The sequence below is a fragment of the Heptranchias perlo genome, chromosome 28 (genome assembly GCF_035084215.1).
Source record: "Heptranchias perlo isolate sHepPer1 chromosome 28, sHepPer1.hap1, whole genome shotgun sequence".
NCBI lineage: Eukaryota > Metazoa > Chordata > Chondrichthyes > Hexanchiformes > Hexanchidae > Heptranchias > Heptranchias perlo.
In genome coordinates this window covers 27501546-27518454 of record NC_090352.1, presented here as the reverse complement: position 1 = coordinate 27518454, position 16909 = coordinate 27501546, and the positions used below count along the sequence as shown (strand labels likewise).

Genomic DNA, 16909 nt, shown 5'->3' with positions numbered 1-16909 from the left:
ACCGAGTGACCTTTTCTTACGACCAAGACCACTGGTTTTCCATTTTGACAGAAAATGGATGGAATTGTGGAATGTACACCCAGATTAATAAAAATCCCATGTAATAAGAACAAAATGTGACTTTTTCAGTATCTGTTGGAATTCCAACGACAGACAAGAACCCCAGTTCAATTTGATGGCTGGACAAACCGCTAATCACAGAGCCAGAAATCAAGACAGAGGCCAGAAGGTAGCACTACAAGTACAAAATGTGCATTCCTAAAATTTATCACAGCTGCAAAAACCAGCATATCTTTAGAACAGATGGTGCTGGGAAAAAACTGATAAAATTGCTTTAGGTTTCAAGTGTAAATCAGAAGGAAAAGAAGATTGCAGTGCAACCGTGGGACCCATTACTATAACTTTGCCTGAATTTCAATAAGGTCCATAAAGGGGCTCTCATCACTGCAAATTAAAGTATTAAAAAACAAAGCTGCACAGTGCACTGAAGTTTTCAAATCAGCCATATAATGCAGGGAAGCACCAAGCAGAGATGAAGGATCAACCTTGGAATGGGGGAAGAAGAAGGAAAAAAGGAAAATTAGAGGCTAGGTCATTGGGTCACTTTCACTACACATCCTAGTGGCCAGTTCAAGAGTTTGGCTTCAGCAAACTGCCAGTTGATTTCACTCCTATGCTTTTAAACCCAATGTTATCCTGCACAATGGGCTTAGCACTTCATGCATGTTTCTCAATTTTAAAAGCCCTGGGAGCGAGTAACCTAGCCATTCAGTGGCAGTGCGTGCATTATGCAACATCACCAGAGGGAAAAAAAAGTCCACACTTCCCCAAAAAGTGAGATTAATATGCATCCAGATTATTGCACTAACATGTATGGTGCATAACAATGAAATGACTGATAATAGGTTAACTGTTCTACCACAGTATGAAACCTGCTGGATTGTACATTCAGCACACCCATTGCTCCAATAATGCCGTTTCTATGAATCTAGCATATAATTAGTTAGGTGCTGAATTGTTGGTGTATACCACAATCACTGGCTCATTGTCTTGGTCCTATATCCTAGCATAGAGTCTACCCAAGCTTATCCTGTGACCATTCCATAGGAATCAATTCCATGCTACAGTGAAGCACTTTTCAATTATCTTCTTGGATATCCCCAACTTTTTTAAAAGTCCTCTCCTCAAGTTTCCCCCTCTCCTGAAGATGGTGACTCATGAAGGGTGGAGTCACATGCACCAACAGTCCACTGGTGACTTTCAGGTCAGTGACTTTTACTTAACTAGGAAGTATTCAAATTTTAGAAAATATCATAATTGAGGTCAACAAAAATCTATCTTCACCCGATACTCATATATACACTCTTTCCAGCAGTGGTCACTGAATAGCAGTAGAGTAGGAAATATGACTGATTTTTGCCTTCTTTAGCCCAAAGGCACTGGGGGCAATGACTCTTCCTTTCCCCCTCTCCAACACCACCCTAGCTGAGATCAGCAAACTCAGTACAGACCAGGGATGCTCTATGTATGTATGACACATCAGGTACATTTATTCACTCAGCCATTGAGAATCTAAAGTTTTATTTTGAGTTTTAAACCAAGCGTTTGGTCACCCCTTCTAATATCTCTTTTTTGACTCTGCATCCATTTTTTCCTTATGCCCGTGAACGGCCTTGGAACATTTTTCTATGTTGATGGCACTACATAGTTGCAAGTTGTTATTATTCTTGTATGCTTGTCACATCTTATACGTTAAATGCAAATGTGAAACCCATTCAGAAATCCATAATATTTAATAAAAACTTTCTAGATAAATGCAGTATATGCATGAAACACTTTTAAAAGCCTTAAATATCAAGATAAAATTAGCATGGTCACAGATCACAGGACAATTGATGTGGTAATTGTGGTAAAACAAATAATGCAGAACTCAGTTAATCTATTGCAGAACCAAACCTGCTTGGAATAAAATGGGCCTCGCTAAACCTGGGGAAAAACACTCAATTCTGATAATTCAGCCCTAATAAAGCCACCAATTAGATTCCTGTATCTACTTTCCTTATATATTAGTTTCATTATTTCAGGTTTATCATTTGATTGCAAGAGCAATTTTGCAAGAATTTTTAGTCTATCATGCATTCAGAAACATGCTTTACCACAGACGAAGATGAAATGGCACTTCTTGCCTGCATTGAATTTAGGCCCCTCTCAGGAGGCAGACCTGAGAGAAACCTATACAGAACTTGATTTAAATTTAAAATCTTCATATACATGTATATTGTATTCATGACTTCAGAATTTCAGTGGGAGCCACAAATCTTAGATATGCTACTATATTCCGGCAGTGAACTGCAATTTAAATCTTTGCCACATGGGGGCTGCACACATTACAGAAATTCAGTGATTCAGTCCAGGTCACATCGCTAAACATTTCTCAGACTGTTGCTCCAACTTCTACAGCTATTGTACACACCCTGAACAAAAAATCCTCCGATTACTAGCTGAACAACCCAGTGATTTATAGCATTTATGCAATTCTCCAACCCAAATAATAGTCTCTTACTGTAGCAGTTCGTACTGAGAGCATCAGTATAAGCTACCTCTTTAGCAAATTTATCCTAGGGCCTGGGGCAGCAACGACTAGATCTTATAATCTGAAAATTTACAGCAGACGCAGCTCTTAGAATCCAGCAACTTCAAAGACTGTCTTCCTATGTCAATGTAGCAAGTTTGTGTAGCAAAGTAAAATATTTGGGACTAGTGCGCATTAAAGTAGAACTGAAATGAAACTAGCCGTTTCCCACAACAAAAAGTTAAATTTTGAACAACTATTTTGCATAAAAAGGGATTAAAATTTTGGCTGTCAGATTAGGGCTGTCTCATCCATCCTTTAACCCAAAGCCCCGCCTACCTCTTCTGGTGGTTCGAGTGAACCAATATCTCCTGCAGTGTTCAGAAGTGCAAGGAGTTCTCAGCACATCCTAGCCAACAATTATCCCTCAACCAACACTACAAAAAAATTAATTAACTGGTCATTTGTCATTGTTGTTTTTGGGATCTTGCCGTGCATATAATGGCTACCATTTGTGCCTGTGCTTCAGGGTAATTCACTGTACATGAAGTGCTTTGAGGTGGTTGAAAGACTTAGTGCTATATGAATGCAATTTTAAAAAAATCAAAAAACACGGTTCTTTTTTGCTCCTTCTGCAAACGTATCTTTTCTTTTTAGAAATTACAACCAGAAACCAACCAAGGTTACGTAGACAATGACATGATGGTAATGTAGATGTTAACACAGTAGTTTTCCATTTCAAGTGCCAAGATCCACCACTATGGCGTAGACAAAAAACCTAGCTTATATGCCAATACTGTCACGACAGCAATGCCACAATATCCAGCATCTTTCCACTTCATATTCAAATGATTAAGACACCTTTGGACAAAAATACTAAGACAATATTCCTGATAGCCACACGCAAATCACCTTTAAATGATCATATCCGAATCAGGGCCAGTAGTTTTCTGTTATATTGGTCCTGGGCCAATAGAAAAAAACATTACTCTTAGAAATCTAATTTTAATCAACGTATTGGTAAATAGTACTGTACTGGAGCAGTAATAATTCAGCTTCAATTCAGATTTAGCTGTAGAATTAAAGCTGTTAGTCATTTCTCCCAGTTGTTAAAAGAATGAACTTTCATTTATATTGCACCTTTTATGACCACATGATGTCCAAATGCACTTTACAGCCAATGAAGTACTTTTGAATTGTAGTCACTGTTATAATGTGGTGAAACATGGCAGCCAATGTGTGCACGGCAAGATCCCACAAACAGCAATAAGATATTACCAGATAATCTTTTTTAGAAACGTAATGTGGGTTGAAGCATAAATATTGGCTGGGTATAGCTATATATGGTTAAGCTATTGGTACAAGCTGAAGCTCATTTAAAAACAAAATTGGCCCTAGTTGCACCCTCAAACAAAAAAGTAACATTTGTACCGATCAAATTCAAGAATACGCCATTTTGTATACTCACATCACCGATCCCACTCCACTTCCACTTGACAGAGCCTGAAGCTGAAGGGAGATGGGGGAGGGAACTGGCAAGAATGCAAACTCTGCATTGCTGAAATTGACCTCTGCTGCAGAGACTTAAATTTTGCTTTTTCAATCTATACAAAAACAGAGCAACAGGGACAGGAAAACAGATCATCTTACCTCTGAACAGTTATTGATCTCTGCTCTACTGTCATGGATACGAGGTGCCAAGTATTACACAAAAAAGAGATTACTGTTACTCTCATACACCTCCCGAAATGACAGAGTGGCTTTCGGAGTACTTGCTGGGGTTGTGGAGGTAAACTACCCAACCTTTCAGCTCAAGGATGCACAAGATGACTAAATGAAGAGGAGAATTCAGCTCTGTTCCCTTTAACAAAGGGCACACACATTCTTATGCTTGAAATAAATAAATCTTACTATTGCTGCTCAGCGCAGAAACAGATCGTCAGGCAAGTGAGTGAGCAATTATCTGTTCAAGTACAAAGATTGGCCAGGTAATTCATAATTATATTGAGAAAAGAGGAAGGACTTGCATTTATAACAGCTTTCAAATTGTCAGGACATCCCAAAGCTCATCACAATGGATTATTTTTGAAGCGTAGTTACTTATATAAGCAAAGGCTGCAGCCAATTTGCACACAGAGATCCCACAAACAACAAACAAATGACTTTTTGGTGGTGTTGGTTGAGGGAAGTGTGTTCGCCAGGGCATACTCTGTACTCTTTTGAATGTCATGGGATCTTTTACATTCACCTCAGCGTGTAGGTTTAGTACCTCATCTGAAAGACAGCATCTCTGAAAATGCAGCACCTACGTGCTCATGCCTACAGTGGGGCTTGACCCCACAATTTTTTGGGTCAGAGACAAGAGTGCTACTGATTGAACAAAGCAGACACTTGCTAGTGAAGCAGTCCAACTTAATGACACCACTTGTGACACACGTGGATACCTGAGGAACAATTCTTCTGATCACAACTTTAAATGGATTAGTGCTTTTTTTCTGACAACGGACATTCCAGCAATGTATAGCTAACAAGCAATTTTAAAAAGTTCACAGATTAAAATAAAACAAGTTAGAATACATTTAGGTACTGTACTTAAAGATAGAAGGTACCATAATTGTTTTAGTTTAAACATACTTTTCCCAATTAAGTTTCTTTTTCCTTTTAGGTTTTTTTGCTTAATTTTATATTCCTCAAAATGCTAGGGAATGTAACAGCTTCTACTACTTTCTGCATCAAGATCAGGTAAAAGTATGGGCTAAAGATCAGGTAATGTTACGTCTATCTTGCCCCAACAAGGTGCCTAAGCCTCAACCTCAGACAAGCATCCCCTATTGGACCAGAGAGACATTTGTTTTCCCATACTCTCAATTAAGGCTCTACACAGGAAATTTTGCATGCAGATTCAAAACCAGAAGGAAATACATTTCACATAGAACCTTTAACAGCTGCTAAAGAAACTTTCATTCCATCTGTCTGAATGAAATTTGAACCCAGGTTCCAGATGTGAAGAGTTCTGCCACATTACTAGTATTGCACTGCAATGAAGAGAATTAATTTGATTGATAGCCTTTCATTATGATTATGCTCTTCTCATTGATATATTCATTATCCAAAATAATCTTTAAATGGAGAGATTGAGCATTTTAGAGGCAGACTCACTAACCGTGATTCTTCAATGTTTTCATCTCCAGTGTTTGTTAACTATTACTGAGAAAAGTCTATTCCTCTTAATTCAAAGTCACTTAATTCAAATCACTTCCAATTCAATTTTTTTGCATTAAATTCCCATCTTACTGTGTTTACATTACTTAATTTTAATAGTGGATAATTCAAATTTTTAGTGCAAAAACCAGAACTATTGGGAGTAGACTGCAGATGCATTTTTTGAGCAAACTAAAAACAGTCACCCATGCGACGATGTACTGTTTCAAGTGGAACTCCCTACCTAACAGCATTGTGGGACAACCTTCACCACACGGACTGCAGCGGTTCAAGAAGGCCAACCACCACCACCTCTCGGGATGGGCAATAAATACTGGTCTTGCCAGCGATGCCCACATCCCGAGAATTGTTTTTTAAAAAGTGCAATGGCCCAGGTTTTTACTTGAAGTTTCAGCCCTACTGTAATAGTGGCAAATGGGTTTTTTTTGTATAAAATAGATGTGCTCCATGAAAAAAATACCACAGTACTTCTGTATTATTCTACCCAGGATGATCTCATGTGCCTGAAATTCTTCTCGTGTCATAATGGTGAACAGATAACACCAAGGGGGGGAAAAGACAGTGCATACTGATGCCCCTGAAACCATTTTAATTGCAAAGTACACATGTAAATATTTGCTAACTTAGCATATTATCTAATGTGTGGTATAATCAGAGTACAGTACAATCCCTTTAAGGGAATCACTCAGTTGGGTTTTTTTGATTTCCTTAAGTCGAACAATTCCAATCCACTGAACTTTACCTTATATTTAGTGCTTTAAAAGACTGGTCTTTTATGTTGGCCTTTGTCAGATACATTTTTAGAAATTAAACTGACGAAGTTCAGGCCTAGCTGGCTACTATCCCAACAAATTGAGGCAAGCTGTAAAAGTTCAATTTAATTCCAGCAACATCCTGAGAGAGATAAGCAAAAAGCATACTGATATCCTTCAGTCAGAAACATGTTGCAAATATTTAGAGTCTACATAATTTCAAGTCATTATCTTGGAAAGAGAAATTGATCGCGGTAAGGTCCATTCAGCCCCATTTCTGCTCAGAGAAACTGACCTCCGTGACATAGCCACGACCATGTCCACGAATCTGACCTCCAAGGTGAAGTCACCCACCTCACAAAACAGACCCATGTGTTTGTAAAATGTTAGTTTCTACATATCGCTCTCATTCAGGAGTAAAGCTAGTTGCAATGAATCTCCAAACCCTCCTAAAACTCCTTGCCTCCCTTCGCCTTTCAACACTTCTAAAAATCCACTCCCTTGACTGAGTTTAGCATCCATTTTCCCATGCCTATAAAGCACATAGGGAGGTTTTTTTTTAAATGTTGAAGGCACTGTATAAATGCAAGCTGTTGTGACTCAGGAAAAAAAAAAGAGTTACAACCTATTTGAATGAAATAACATTCATTTTTATTCCCCCAAAACAGACCACTATATGAAAGGACACACAGCATATGAATTATATCTTATTTATGGCATTGAATAGAATTCACTAGTGATTTTGTTGTGCAAGAGTTACAGGTCAGCCCATACTTCGTATTTAAACTATGTGAAAAGTATTTGTATAGATACCATTGCTCCTCCCTTATGTAAAATCCAATTGCTTTAGAGGGAACGATTGCTAAAAGATGCCATAATACATTTTTATTCATTCTGACAGCAGATTTTGAACATCGGAATCGCAGGACTACTTCTGTATGTTCAATGATAATCTCTAACCAGAGATTTCTCGTATATTCTTAAGCATTTTGAGAAAGCTTAAAAAAAAATCAATCAATCAGTTATGGAGGATTGAATTTGGAGATTGATATAATGTGCTATAGGGCATGGTGTAAGGTCAATCTTTATTCATTGTTTATACCAACCAATTGTTAACTATGTTTTTAATGTAAAATCAGCACTCGTCATTAAGTTGTACTGTATGCTTTTGAATTCCAGACAGGTAAAACAAATTTTAGTTACACCATCAGGAACCTTGAAACTAAGTTCTGTAGATCATCTAGTTTAATGGATTCTATTTCATTTAAAAATGCTGCATAAACAGATGTCATTGAACATCAGATGCTGAGGATATTTTAAAACAGATGAGAAGTTTAATACCCTTTAAACTAAGATCATTTCAACCTACACATAGTCTTTGTAAGTTTAGTAATTTCACTGGTTTTATGCCTTTTGAATGTAATTACAAATCCATTCTCGGAGAGTTAGTTTGACTTTCAAACGTCAGCCCCAATCATCCAGATCCACCATGCAGCCAATTCACATCATCGTCTTTTCTCTAATAGGGTTGAGAACTTTGCCAAGTACGGACTCCATTCTCTTATGTAGGTGCCGTGCAAATTGCTCTATTCAGTAACAAACTGTGGTCAAAGCAAGAGTTACATCATTCCTGCAATCAGGAGGGGAAAAGAAACAGCAATGATTTCAAATGCTACAGTGCATGTTGCCACACGCCTGTGGGCAAAATTAAGTTGAAATCGCAAACCAGATTACCATTATGAAGAAAATGAAAGTCAAACAAGACACATGATGACACACACACACACACACACACACACAGTTGTGGATTTAGTATAATCTTTTTTGTGAAATCCAGTATATTAGTTCCACCATATCCTTTACACCATCTAGCAAAATTAAATTGCAGTCATACTTCCAGTGTAGCAATCATAAAAAAAAACTTACATGAAGGTCGAACTTGTACTCCTTTTTGAAAATTAGCAATGCACAACTAAATGTGATCACTATTGCCCAAAGTGCTGCCTTTGGCATAATTAAAGCAAATTTAGGTAGCAAGTTTGGCATTTATTCTAAATCAGTATAGTAGAAAAATGAACTAGAACTTTTCTGACAGTTAATCTATTTCATAATACTCTTGAGAAATAATAAATAATCCTGCAGGTGGAAGTTCTACTATATCAAAGTTACAATTCAATAAGAATTGCTAACAAAATGAAAAATCTACAATTACAACAAAACGCAGTTCACTCAGAGAAACATTATAATCTATGGCTTTGAGCACTTTCCTCCCCTCCCAACCAATTGTTCCCCTCTCCTGAAGGCAGCAACTAATGCTAGGGTATGGCTCCAAGGCACTAGCATCCCTTGCCTAAGTGAGCATTCTTCATGGACAAGTCTAGACAGATTAGCAGTTTAGTCAACCGTAGCTGAGCCCAGTCCTGTCCCACACACTTGCCATCAGGAAGTCACTGAATAGCAATCTGGAGCAGAAAATATGCCTTGTTTTTCCTCCTTTCTGGCACAGGAATATCAAAACCATTGTAGTGCCACCACCAGCTGAGATAAGATAACTGAACATAACCCAGGGATCTAACCTGACACTCATCTATATGGCTTAGTAGCACAAAATACAGTTCATTTATCCACTGTGCTATCAGGGAGCCCTCTCGGCCCTGTTCCTGCTGTTCTAAAGACATTCATCTGGTCAGTGAAAAGGACAAGATTGAACACATAACACGCTGTGCAACATGTGAAAACAATTAGTGCATTGAATACAAATCTGGTCTCCAAATGCACCTCAGATCATCAGTGTCAAAAATTCAGAAATACATCTGTTCCGTCATTCAACAGTACCATAAATAGAAAAAAAAGAATTTATGCACATATTTTGAAAGCTAGAACATACCCTCAAATAAAGTATAAATATGTCTTTGATTCAGAAACTGATTGCAAAGTGGTCAAATTTGCATTCTACAGCAAGTTAGGAGGGCCAGTGAAAATAGAAGGAAGCAGCTCATGAAATGACAGAACAAGTTGAATAATATGTAACTGCGCTGAACAATGGCAGGTGAAATTTAGTATAAACAAGTGTAAAGTGCTGCATATAGGAAGGAAAAATGAATGACATTCCATGAATGATGTTACAAAAGCCAGGGACGAAGCTGAATGAGACCTATGCGTTGCGATAGACTCGACCCGAGAGGTGATCTTAGAGGTATGGAAGATAGTTAAGAGAATGGAGAAGGTAAATCTTGATTGTTTCTTTAAATTAAATTGAGTGTAGGATAAGGGAAGCGTGTTCAAACTAATAAAGGCAAAATTAGCACCGATATCGTGAAATTCTTCTTCACACAAAGAGTGATCCCAGAAATCCATTTCATATGTTGAAGAGTAGTGGTGACGAAAATCCTGCAACTTTGAGAAACAAATGGATGCTGAAATTGGGGGAATTTAGGGTTTCTCTGGATACATGAATTAATATGGGCCAAAATGCCTGCCTCATCTGTAATTATCTTGTGATCTTGTAAAATAGTACGCAGGGGAAATACTTTGTTATGACTCACGTACACTGTACAGAGCATCCAGAGAATCTTAACTCCCATCAGTCATCACATTACAACGTTTTGTAATCAGTCGCCAAAAGCACCGAAGCTGAATTGCTCATAAATCTGTGCAAAAAGAACATTTTCCACTGTACAAATAGGCTGAATCAGTTATTAAGTTCCCTTTTAAATGTCATATTTCAGAGTGGAGGTCAATTTCATAATTTTTCTTTTTAAATAACTCTCAGTGACCAGCGCTCACTGGAAATAAATATGTTTGTGCCTCTGCCAATTGGGCAAGGTAGAGAAGCACAATTCAGCTTCTGCTTATCCCCTTCTAGGTAGTTGCTCATGCAGAAACCTTTTAAAAAAAAAGTTGTACAGGAAGCTTTACAATCATAAAAGGATCCCAGCTCTCAGCTTAAGTCTTCTTTTTTGGCAGGGTGGAGGGAGGGTGCTGCCCATTTAATGAGGAGTTCTAAAGCATTGCTGCCCTTTGGGTTGTAGAGTTCTACAGCGAAACAGCAAAACTGCAAAATTGCGGAACGGGATGTCCTTGGCAGAAATTGCACTATACCGAATTTATATACTGCATACTGCAAATGCAAATAGTTTAGCAATTTGCATCAGATTGCTCACCATAACCTAGCAAGAGCACATTGTATTCTGTGACCATGACCTATACGTCAATTACTGGGGGATGAGTTGGCCAGTAACCTGGTACAAGGTCCTTTTTATCAGAAGGATCCCCAGGAGCAGACCTTGCTGTACCAAAAATCCTCCAAATGGGGTTAAAAATAGTGCGTTCATTGTCATTACATACTAAACTATACCCAAGTCCAGGATACAACCTTAGAACCTGCAACAGACAAATTCAGTAGACACTCTTCACTTTTAAGAATGCTATGCATCCTCGACATTACAGAAGCAGTTTTGTGCTACATTTATATTGCTGGTGGTTTAGGTAGATTCCACAGAGCTGGCAGTTTTCAGGCCGCTAAATCTTCCCTAAAGGTTTGGGAAGGTCCGAACAGACCTGTGAGCTAGAAAGCTCATGTGGCCTGGATGACTGGACAGAATGCACAGACCAGCCAGAAAAGGTAGCCACTCCCTCCTATGGCATTTATATTTGATACTATGATTTTCTGGAGGCCCAGCCAAAACCACCTCTCCAGGTGCATCGCACTGCCTTATTTTACTTTACAGTTCTGCCACTGAAGTTGTGGTCGTCATTGGCAGCAGTTGCATTGTAAAGTAAACGAGGCTCTTCTCAAAGTTATGTTGGACAAATGGTATGTTGATACACTATTCTTTCCTCAACATCTGTCTTCACCTCCAGTATTCCCACCTCTATGTGGACTCTCCACCTCCATAATTCACAAGATCCCCAGTCCAAAATATACAAGTGTGAAATTTCACAGGCTGCTTGATCTACAGCAAAGCCAAATGCTAAGACGGTCATTGTGGAATGCTGATCTTGGAGTTCAATGTGGTTAAAAAAGTTTAAAATCTAACTTATTTCTATTAAAAAAAATCTACAAATAGTTTCTATTAAAACAACTCTAATTTTTGTCAAATTGACATACTGCCCAATTTGTCTTTAATTTTTCTAGACCACTTCTCTGGACATTTTAACACAGGGGATCCAATACTGGTCAGGAAATTAAATCATAGTAAGGGTCTTCTATCAGCCACAACCCTTCATAGCTACATTTGGGACACTGAGAAACCTGGCCCCACACTCCTAGGGCCACACATTGGGCCTTTCAACAAAATAAAGACTTATCAGATGCCTGCTACAATGACTTCCCATTTTCAATGATTGTGAAGAACTGAAAAGGTCAATCAGTTTCCTTCAAGCATTAGAAAATTTACTGGCTGTCTGAAGCCAGTGAGTGAAGTTCTACGAATATCTGCGCACAGAGCTCAATCCTGGCTCCCATTCAATACTAATCCAAATAGGAAATATTAACTGCTGTCCAGTTGCACCATTGTTAAAGATACACGCCCCGCACTGCAGCAGTTGGTACAATGAGTGGCATATTATATAGTTCACCATGAGTAATTCAGGCAGGGCATTTAATTTGAACTGGCAATATTGTCAAGTGGTCTTTATATTAAAAAGATGAGGATTACTGCTTAACAGCATTACCAACATGTGACATGTGCTATTTGGAGCACAAAAGCATTCTCCCGCAAATCCCAAGAACAATTTTTTTTTAAATTGCATCAATGTTGAATCCACTCTGCTTAGAGTTTCTTTTCATTGTTTCTTTAAAATTTTCACAAATTTAAATAACGGTAGAATTTTGAGCTTTCCAACAATACATATTAGGGGAGGTAGATATAGCCTCTAGGTGTATAGATTCAGAGAAAATAGTTGTTGTAGTCTCAGTTGGCGCAGGTCAGCTTTACTTCCTATAATCTCAAAAGCCTTCCTGTTGTAAAACGTAGGCAGAAAGCTCACTGACATCTTAAATTGCACAGCCTATTTTATTACCAACATTATGGCTTCAAACAGCTTTGATTATGCCATGCTTAGTTTCATAAGGAAGGAGCAGCACCTCATTAACCTCACCAACATATGATTTGGATGAGAGTGTCTATGTTATGAAAGAGTTGTATAAAAGCTGCAATTGAACTTTGTTTACTAATTAAAATTACTCACCAAAAAAGGTTGTGTGTGAAATGGATGGAGGTGGAATTTATTGCACAAAAACGATTTATGGCATTACAAACACAAACTGGTGGTTAGTTCAAGTAACTTACATAGAATCAAAGCAGTAACAGAAAGAGGCCATTGGTGCACCTGTGCCATTGCTAGCTCTTTAACTGGAGCTATCCACTAGAGTTTCCTTGCACCCTTTTATATTCTTCCTTTTCAACTATTTACCCAAATCCTTTTAGTGAGGTTAGCTCACTCAAAAGATACCCATGATAAAGTATTGCATATCTTAATAAACATCTGAAAAGATCTCTAACTTCTCCCTTCATTTAGCAGCATCTAGATTTATGACCCCTCGTTATTGATTCGCCAACCAGTAGAAACATTTACTGTCTCAAAACCTTTCACAATTTTGAAAACATCTATTAGATTTCCCTTGATCGTCTCTGTGCCAGTGAAAAAAGCCCCAATGTATGTACCTGCACCCCTAGATCACTGTTCCTCTACACTTAAGAATGTTACCATTTAAAGTGTACTGTCCTTTTTTTCTTAAATGAACTACTTATTTATCTCTATTGAACTCCATCTACTTGCCTACTCCTGCCTATGTTTTCCTGCAGTCTTCCTCAGTTTTCATTGTCCCCAATTTGGTATCAGCAAATTTTCATGTTCTTTTGGGTCTACACCCAAATACTTTTTTTTAAAATAGAAGTGGAAAACAAAGATCGCAGCCATATCCTGCCAATCCAAAAAACATCCATTTATTTCTACTCTCCGCTTTCTATCCTTTAGCCATTTCTATCCATGCAGTTGCATTCCTTTGCATCTTAACTTTCCAAACAAGTTTTTTTTTAAAATGCGCCACCTTAATCAAAAGTCTTCCAAAAATCCATATAGACAATATCCACTGCATTCCCTCAATATGTACATTGTGATTCCTCAAAAAATTCAATACATTAGTCAAGCACAATCTGCCTTTTACAAATTAATGTCGATTGTGTCCATACCTTTCTAAGTGTTCTCTAAATTTCATCAATTTAGCAGTTATCTCTTGCATGTTTTCAATGGAGTATAACAACCTAGGTTGCAACGTTGTCTACTGTGGACTTACTGCAACTTTTCAATTTCTTTTACATTGATTGAGATTAATGTACTTGTTGCTTTACAGTCATTTCACATTAGCATTCAGAGTGTTCCATTTGTCTTATACCCTTAACAGTATGCACTTTCAAAATTACATTCCATTGACAGTAAAGACTGTAAATACAAAAAATGTCTGCAGTGTAATTTTCAAAACAAATGGTCTTCATAGCATTGAAGCTTGCTAAACTACTTGACATTCATTTGCTAAAACACAAAGCTATTTTCCATGAAAGGGACCTTTGTTCATAAAGAGAAAATGAATATATTGTTAACTGTGGTTGGAAAAGGCTATTCGTGCTACAACTGCCAATGAAATACATTTAAACTCTCATTTGTAGTCTTTCCAATTGTTGTTGTAATTGCATCTATGGCAAAACTGGTCCTTATGGTTACTAAATATCCACTGGTTTTAACCAAAATTTCTCAAAGCCAGTGAATTCTTAATTTTAAGCTAAGTGGAACTTTTCAAATGGATTAAGCAGCTGCCTTTCAACAGATGTCCATACAGTTTCAAGCTACTCTTACTAGGACCCCACAATGACCTACTCTGTAGGTAAACAGAGTCAGGTGAAGTTCCTTGGTTCAATTCCCAGTCGAACTTGAGTTAGCTAATCACAGGTGGGACAGCTGTGGTTCGGTGCCTTTGGGTAAGGGAGAAAGTAAAAAAAGTGTGCCTGCTCCTGACTGCTATTCCCAGCATGTCTGTGGCTATTGCAAGAGGACACCATCAGGCTTGGCTGTGACATTCAACTAGGGTCATGGATGAAACAGGCATATGAAAGAAACACTGCAAGACTGCTAGTATCTGGGAATCTTTTGTACTTTCAGTAGAGAATTGGTAATAGAATTAAGGTGTAGAGAGTTAATTGGCCTAAAGTGACTTGTCTTTTAATGTATACAGCCAGGACAGTTAAAGTTTAAAAGCAAGTTAATGGTAAACAATTATGTACAAGTATATATTTTACATATACATGTCAAATAATCAGTATCCCTACAAAGCAGCTGCTTTGTCTATTAATGTTGATCACACATTTAAGCAGCACAATGAAGCAGATGGGAAGTAAGGGCAATTGGTGAGCAAGCCCAAGCTGAACAAGATGGTGACCCTGCTCATGTCCTGTTTTCCAGTGACTAAATAAATGAAATAACTCAAATTCTGCTTTATTACGTGGGATTCTGCGATTATCACCAGTGTTCTGGTGATTACATTCTGCCAATTTATAATTAAAGCTAATGATTTATAGTGACTGAATAAGTCAGAATACTTATTGCATGGAATTACAGGATTTTCGACCAGTGCTTTGGGATTGTATTCTGCAATTCCGTCCATTTTTCTTTGAAAAACAGATCAGTGGCCATAGAGCCATTTGTTAGAATGCAGAGGAAGAAACAAGGTATCAATCAGCCTTGGTTCAGTGGTAGTACTCTTTCCTCTTGAGTCATCAGGTTGTGGGTTCAAGTTGCACTCCAGAGACTTGAGAGCACATAACCTAAACTGACAATGTTGGAGGTGCCGTTTTTCGGATGAGACGTTAAACCGAGGCCCCGCCTGTCCTCAAGTGGATGTAAAAAATCCCATGGCACTATTTCGAAGAGTAGGGGAGTTCTCCCCAGTGTCTTGGCCAATATTTATCCCTCAACTATCACTAAGAACAGATTATCTGGTCATCACATTGCTGTTTGTGGGATCTTGCTGTCTGCAAATTGGCTGCCGCATTTCCTACTTACAACTGTGGCTACACTTCAAAAGTCCTGAGGTTGTGAAAAGCACCATATAAATGAAAGTTCTCTCTTTCAATATACTACAGTCAAGTCTGACTAGTATCAATGGTTGTTTTCTAGTTTGTGAAAGCGATTTTTCTAATAAATTGTTAAAAACAGAGTTGCATTAATAGATACTGAGCAAAATATTGCAGTGGCTTATTTGATGCCTTTATTAAAGCAGTTAGATTACAAGGCTAGCATTCAGAGTTTCAGGACCACATAAGTGCCTTCATCAGATAACAGCTGTTATAAGATGGATAGCCCAGTGGTGAAGGATAGAATACTAGAGCCTGGTCTTCAGTTGCTTCCAAGCCTTTATTCAGAGCTCCACATTACACCCACCACACCCGAGATAAGTTCTCTCATATGGATCCAAGAGCCCCAATTGATACACCACCTGAATACAATTAACACTAATTGATATAAATCACATGGATACAATTAACAACAAAGCAACCTTGCTACTCCAATTTTTAAATATACTTCAGTTTTGAATGAGAAAGTCAGTGTCAGGCTTCAGTGGTACCTGTCCCCAGTATCAGAAGTCATTAGTGGCTCAGTGTACTAAGCTTGGGTATGTTTGCAACATTAAAAAGGTTATTCCCCAAAATACATTGTGCCTCAATAGATATCATTTACTTTCAAAAAATGTAGGTAGTTGCAAGCCTACCTGGCTGACATTTTAGAGGAGTGGACATAGAACAGATTTCATACAAATTAGGCCATTGATAAGAACAACAGGAACTGATGACAAGTTCGTAAGTTAGCATTGTTCCAAGAAGAAAAGTGGATATGACTAAGCAGTTGTCCGCCAGTGAGCTAGAAAAATCAAGTAGTCCCAAATAAATTTATAAAGGAAACCACAGCTACATCTGAAATGTGTTTTGGAAGATGAAACGGAGTAGTGTTCTCTAATGATTATAAATTCAACATTTTGCTTCAATAACTTGAAGAGCTGAAGCTAGGTATGTACAGTAAGGTTCTTCAATTACTTTTCAACATGCAATTAAGCAGGCTTTGTTGCTCATCTTTATTCACGTATAATCAGAAGATATGTAATGTAAAGCTATCTGGGCACGCTTCTAAAAGTAATATCACAGAAACAGAGCTCAGTGCCTCTGTGGAAATGCAGACATATTAATTCCAGAGGTTAACCTCTTCCTCCAAAAAGTAGTTCACTTCAGGAAAACAGGTTTTCTAATCAGGGTAAAAATACCAGGGTTTCGATCATTTAGAAAGTCCGACACTGAAATGTATCCAGAGTAAA

The 16909-nt window shown here is 38.0% G+C and overlaps 1 protein-coding gene across 3 annotated transcripts in view; it reads right to left on the bottom strand.

Moving 5' to 3' along the window:
• git1 (G protein-coupled receptor kinase interacting ArfGAP 1) overlaps positions 1-16909 on the bottom strand; it is a 157082-nt gene that overhangs the window by 107762 nt on the left and 32411 nt on the right. The gene's annotated exons all lie outside the window — the stretch shown is intronic.